The sequence below is a fragment of the Gobius niger genome, assembly GCF_951799975.1.
Source record: "Gobius niger genome assembly, chromosome: 10".
Taxonomy (NCBI): domain Eukaryota; kingdom Metazoa; phylum Chordata; class Actinopteri; order Gobiiformes; family Gobiidae; genus Gobius; species Gobius niger.
The window spans coordinates 9944441-9951360 of record NC_136861.1 but is presented as its reverse complement, the minus strand read 5'-3'; the positions used below and the strand labels follow the sequence as shown (position 1 = coordinate 9951360).

Here is a 6920-nt window from a genome sequence, read left to right as displayed (position 1 = left end):
CTTCACTGAAATAAAATGATAATTATTTACTTACGACACATGTTATTAATCAAAATTAATTTTCAAAACCATTAAAACCTGTCCTGTGCACTTTAACTTTGAATTGTAAGCACTCGGGCTGGGATTGTCAAGTGCTTAATTTGATCACCAGTTTTTCAGGGAAAAGGATCCAGGAAATATTTGATCTGATATAATGGTGTTTAATGACAGTTCCCCCGAATCCATCACATCAGACCAAAAGTGTTCCTGAAAATACTAATTTACCAATTAAGCATGGCATAAAATGTGTAAAAAGACAACATGTGACCAAAGTTTGCATTAAAGGGGCTACATGGCCATTTTATTCTCACTACTACCACCTCAGGTCATGCGTGGAACTGCAGCTTCTATATTAAGCTCGCTCATGACGGCACTTCAGAGCCGAATTAACACCTTTTTGAGTGACAGGATTTTAGAGGCAGTTGTGGTGAACAGGTCTGGGCTCATTCTACACATTAGGACATGGCTGGAACATGTAGGGGGAGGAAAATACTTAAAGCAGTACTAAGTAACGTGTTTACCTTAATAAATCCTTCCCGTAGTCCCTGTGGGGGTGATACAAGTGTTAATGGGATGATTGGAGGGTCTTTCATCGCCCCCTGGTGTCTCTGGCCAGAAAACCATGCTTGCAACTTGACTGCCACCGGACCGGAGCCACCAATACACACTAATAGAATCACGAAGAAGAAGCTAACAGGCTAACGGGCAAAGCTAACTGCGGGCTAACGTCACTTCAAACAGTATTTACAGCCAAGTTTGAGTGAAAAAAAGATTTCCATTGTATAATTGGATGTACAATATCCCTCTCTCCCTTCGCCTTTCCTGTCAGCGTAGTATTTACTCTCCAAGACAATTAATAAGAACTTGCTACGACACCTGCAGTTGCAAGAGTTACTTAGTACTGCTTTAACATAGTCCCTTTAACACAAAATCTAACAAACTGTTACTGGAAAACAAAGTGCATGATGAAAATGTCCCCAAGCACAGGCATTGAAAGTATTGCGATACTTGATAAAGTATTATTACTTAGTATTGCGGAAAAAAGGGAAAGGGGAACAAAAAAAAAAAAAGAAGTATGGCAGCAAAAGGTTTAGGGATGCGATGTTTTGTCCCAGCCCCAGGAAGCACTAACACTGCTACACAAGTATTGTTACTTATACTTAAATAAATATTTTGCCTTCTACGGTTATAACATCACCTTTGGCGATCAGTCAGTTTGAAAAATCCGACCGATCCGACCGAGCAACTTCGAACGCAGCACGAGACCTTTTGAAAACAACATGGACCAAGACCTCGGGCAAAAAAAGAAAATAACTATGGAAATTCACAAATCACTCACATTTCAGAACGAACGCAGTATTTTGGATGTAGCTTCTGTCGACGGCGGTACTAGCAATTCAACATTTTCTTATTTAAAACTAGCCTTGTTTCGTTTTGTTCATGATTTGGAGGAAGCTGTTGACACGACTCACAGGTTTTCTTTTGTGTTTTTCTTTTTTTTATATTTCGATTTAGCTGCATTTGATCAAACGGGCAACGTGTTTAGTTTTAGGCCACTTTTAACTTGTTTGGTGTCATATTTTATTACAGTCGCTGCCTCTTCACAGCCACAGTTTCTTATTCTCGTACAACGCTGTGAATACACGGTGGAAAGCTCCCATTTTATGTTGGAAATAATGCTTTTTGGATGATTTTTATCTCATTAAGAGGACGGGAGAGAGAAAACTGTTACATTTACAAACCCAGCGACTAAATGTTCAAGATTTTACTGAAATTTCTCCTAATTTTCCTCCAGTTTGACATCTTTTCTTATCTTTCTTATTGTAAACCCGTGTGGAAATAGGAACAGGACATAAAAACAGGCAAAATGTCATGACTGAGGTTATGTTTGCATCCTTGGAATATTGAACTCTACCTCTTCCTGAGTCACATTCAACACTCGCAAAAGAATAATCACTTTAAGGAAGAAATGACATAAATCTAAAGTTGGAGTAGGTTTGGTCTCGTGTTCGATAAGATAAAACAAGTGGGACAAGCACAAGTGAAAAAGAAATGTGTTTAAATGTAAAAGTGAATTTGTCTGACTTGTGATTTCTGCTTTTTCACTGGCACTAGAGTTTGTATCTTATGTTAGATTAGCTCAAATTCAACATAAAGCGATTTTTTTCTTCATAAATTGCCACTGGTTTGGTTGGTCAGTACATGCTCACTACTGCCACCTCAGGTCTTACGTGTAACTGCAGCTTCTATATTAAGCTCCTGCACTTCTGACCCGAAGTAACACCTTTTTCAGTGCAGGATTTTAGAGGCAGTTGTGGTGCAAAGCTCTGGGCTCATTCAACACATGAGCACATGTAATTTTAATATTTTTTAAACTCCATTTAGTCCCTTTAAAACTGCCCTCAGCTATTCCATGTGCTGGCCCGGCATGGTTGCATTCCCACATTGCATCCCTAGATTCGCCTCCTTTTGATACAGCGAGTTAACTTCTCAATCCCCGCCTTAACTGAACACATTTTCTTCTTTTACCCAAATCTACCTGGAGAGTTTACAGCCTATAGGCCACAGTGACGCCTCATTTGAAAGCTAAGACCTACAAAACTGATATAAACGGATCATCTTCCTTGTGTTGTTGTCCTCGATTTTTGAGGTTAGTTTTTATTGATTGATTTTTGTCACATTTTGTGGCTCTTTTGTCTTAGTCTTAGTCACATTTTTGTCACCCTTTTTTTCTGTTTCTGTCGTAATTTTGTTTTTCAAGAAGCCAAACTGGAGAAAATGCGGTCGGTTCAGGTGTGGGATAAGAGGTTAACTTTGTCCCACGGGCTCCGCACCTCCTCCACCTCCTCCACCTCCTCCACCTCCTCCACCTCTTCCACCTCTTCCACCTCCTCCACAAATGTATACAGGGTGACTGAGGCGACAGATTGAGCATGAAATGGGAGCTTTTAGGGACACAGTTGTTTTTACATTTTGATGTTCATGTTTAACGTTGTGGAGATTTCTGAGCCTAATGATTCACGCTGTTACACTGATGTTTTATTACGTGTTTGGTGCAAAGACAATCCTCACAGTATTTCCTCCAAAACCCGGGACTTTGGGTTTTGTAGAGTCTGGTTTACTAAATGTTGACGCTGTTAATAATAAAATGGGATTGTGTGACTTGTTTGTGTGTTGATTGAGTTGGTTCTGGGGTCGGGTCATTACAGTTGAAAGAAATATTCATTACAATAGTTTCATCAGAGTTTAAATAGACCTATGACTTAGAGAAAAACATACTTTTGACTTAAAGAGTGAAAAGATGCTCCTGAAGCCAAACATCCTCAAAGATATTTTGCTCTTTACTACAATGAGACATTCCTGGATCATTGAGAATGTACACTGCAAAAAGTAATCTAGAAATAAGTAAACATATTGAAATACATAATTGAGTGCATGTGATGAAATGTGTCAATTCAACCAGTGTATCAATCGATCAAACAGTGATCGAGGCTCCAGACGAGCTGAGGCCACACCTTTAATGCAAACCAACTCATCACCTCTGCCTGTTGTGATTCTATCAACACTTGTGGCCCTGACTGATCAAAGCCTGATCAAGGCCACTTGACGCTGGTCTATTGAAATGCATTATCTGTGTGGAAGGCCACCAGACTGTCATCATTTGCATCTGTGTATTAGGATAATCTGTTGTCCCGCCCGCCAGGTCACACCTACCAACAGGAGGTGGTGCAAAACCACAAGAATCTGTGTTTGGCATCACTCCTGTTGGTCTTTGGTGAAGCTATAAACCAAGCAATAAACCAGTCCTTTATTTTATAAAACTCATCAGAGCTTCAATCAAGCAGTAATTTGTTTCCACTACACCACCTTAGATGAAGGTTCTGAAGTCACCGTCTGTACTCTGTAGTAAGTGTAGGACGTTCCGCCTCTCATCCAAAAGACACGAAGAATTCCAGCTCACACACGGACTAGAAAAGCTCTCAGATGAGTTTCAGTCTCAATGACCGTACTGTCAGCTGATCACTGCTCGTTACCTGTCTATTGATCTGTCCCGGGCTGAATTTCTGCCTCATTAGCATGAGAGTGCCAGGGACAAGAGGCTGCTGTACAGAGTGACAGATGAAATCTCAGACCTCCATTACTGTTCATTAAAGGATCAAAAATGGCTTCTTTGACTCCTCTTTCAAATCAATGTTGTTCTTGATTAAAGTGTAAAAAACATTCCCACAGACAGATTTCTTTAAATTTGTGGACACACTTTATAATAACTACACCTTATTTACCCTTAATAAATGGTGGATTAACACTCATTCACACACTAATTCATTCATTAACTACATAACAATGGGTCAGGCATTAACTGTAGTAGTTCATTAGTTATTAAGTGTTAGTCACACTTACCTAATGAATTGTTCATGATGAATGAAGTGTTAATTCATCATTTATTAAGGCTAAATGATGTGTAGTTCAGGTAAAAAATATGAAAAGAACACAGGTAGACCTATTTGTACTTTGAATAACAAGTCCAAACGTGTATGAAGTACACATGAATTTGATGTCCAAAATGCAGGGTTTCCGCAGGGAATTAAATGATTTTTCCAAAAGCAAGGCCTTAAATGTCATTGAAAAACATTAAAGGGACTCGACAGAATTTAAAAATGTTAAAATTATGTATTTTCTACCCCCTACTTGCTCCAGCAATGTCCCAATGAGTATGAGCCCAGAGCTATTCACCACAACTGCCACTAAAAACCTGAAAACGAACCCAATATAGAGACTGCAGTTACATGCAAGACCTGAGGTGGCAGTAGAGAGTATAAAAATTACAACTTCCATCTAGTCCCTTTAAATTGGATTCAAAGTGGCATTAAATGTATTAGAAAATTCACATCGCTCAACAATTTTTACTGTATAAGTTCACAGAAAATACCCAAATGGTTAGGTGCCATTTTGGCTGAGATTGACCACATTTATTCTACTGAAAAATTTAAGAGAAATTTGATATGCTGCGATTATTTCTGCATTTGTGGCTTTAAAACATAGTATTTGACCATTAAAAAGCATTACATGTAACTTGCTTTTGAAGGTATAATTTATGATTTTAATGATCAAGAGAAAACTGCTTGGGATGTTTTTCCCTTTAAGTTTAATTATGCCCATTTTTTCTTTGGAATAAGTAACAGCACATTGTTTTTTTTTGTAAGGAGACTTTAATGTCTTGACTGTATTACAATTCAAACAAGTCACATTTTTGCATCTTTTTACAGTAATTACCAAAAAATATCCAGCATCGTGCAGAAAGGTTTTGCTGCCTGAAAACATTTACAATCTGTGCTTCGATTTGAGGCTTCATCGTGTAAACAGACTTTCAAAAGATCAAAACGATTCCTTAATTTATAACCAATAACGTGATGTGTGGAACTCGTGGCTGTCACTTTTGCTCGTTGTGGACGAAACTGACACTTTAACATCTTTCACTGACTTCACAAAGCAGTTCTTTCCATAATATTGACAATCGATTCAGCAAGTGTCTCCCGAGGCTCTGGCATTTACAGTTACACATAATTACAAAACTGGAAAACAATGAGGAGGTATGACATTTTGTGATAAAACTTAAGAAATAAAAAAGGGAAAAACTTGATTTTCGTGGATGTGTGTCATAGCACCGTTATAAATAAGTGTTTGTGGTAAACGGGAGGTGGTTGGTAGAAAAACAACTTTGGCTTCTAGATCTATCCTCGAAGAAGTAAAGAAAGTCTAGTCCTTTGTATTTACACTTCTTGGTTGAGACGTGAAGTGGGTTTTTCATGGACCAGAGCGTCACAATTATGATCATTTCAATGGTGTTTTAATTGGCCAAATCTAAAACTCGGTCAGCATTACATTCTTATTATTGTATTCAAACATATTCTGTGCTTCATGGAACTTCTCCCACAGACAAAGCTCAAACTTCATTGCAATACAAGGCTCTTCCAAACTGTAACTGGGAGTTCAGATGTTTATTTTGTCCCTTCTTTTCATTTTAGTTGTTTTTCTTAGTCAACAAAAGCATCAAGAAAACATAATTTTGAGAAAACGGGCTCTAAAGTTAACATCGGCGTGCATATTTCTCCAGTCTCTAGCTAAGGAAACATCTCGATCGCCATGGATACCAAACAGTTACCAGTTTTGGCTCTCAACGCCCTAAAAACACAACTTTTACCACCTAAATCAAAGTGAATATGGGCATGCTGTATGTCATTGTAAAGCTAAGAACCAGGAGAATCCAATCGCTGAGTTAGTTTTAACCTCAGTTAATGTGTTTTTGATCGCCGCGCCAAATGCCGCGGTTAGCAATAGCATGCTAAAGCTAGCGGGAGCATGCTAATGCTAACGAAAACTAATCTAGGCTGGGTCAGACACTATGAGAGAAATATTTTAAGTAGCCAAATAAAATAATAACCACTGCTGAAGCCAAGTGTCTGTGTTTTAGTTTAAGAAATAACTGATATGACATAATTGTAATGTAATGTTTGTTAATGTAACCCAAAAGATATTTAGTGTAGAAAAGTCATCCCTGTTAAATGTTTATCCAAGAGTTTATCAATAGATATAATTGATAATTGATCTGTAGCATGACCATAAAATATGACTTTATTGATCTTACAATTGAGAGTCAATTAAATTTTTCAATCAGAGAAAGCCACTTTTAAGAAAGTCTCTTGGTATTGGTAGATATCGGCAGATACTCAAAAGCCAGTACCGGTATTGGTAGCAAAAAAGCTGGATCTGTGCATCTCTAATGATAAAGCTAATTTATACTGAGATCAGACCCAGACGTACATGTAGGGAAACGATAATTGAACGGAGTTTATGGATAGCTATGGCCAGGCTAGAGTCGA

General features: G+C 38.1%; 1 protein-coding gene across 1 annotated transcript in view; it reads right to left on the bottom strand.

Annotated features, from left to right (window-relative positions):
• Window positions 1-6920, bottom strand: part of LOC306968995 (C-reactive protein-like) — a 289059-nt gene that overhangs the window by 248799 nt on the left and 33340 nt on the right. The gene's annotated exons all lie outside the window — the stretch shown is intronic.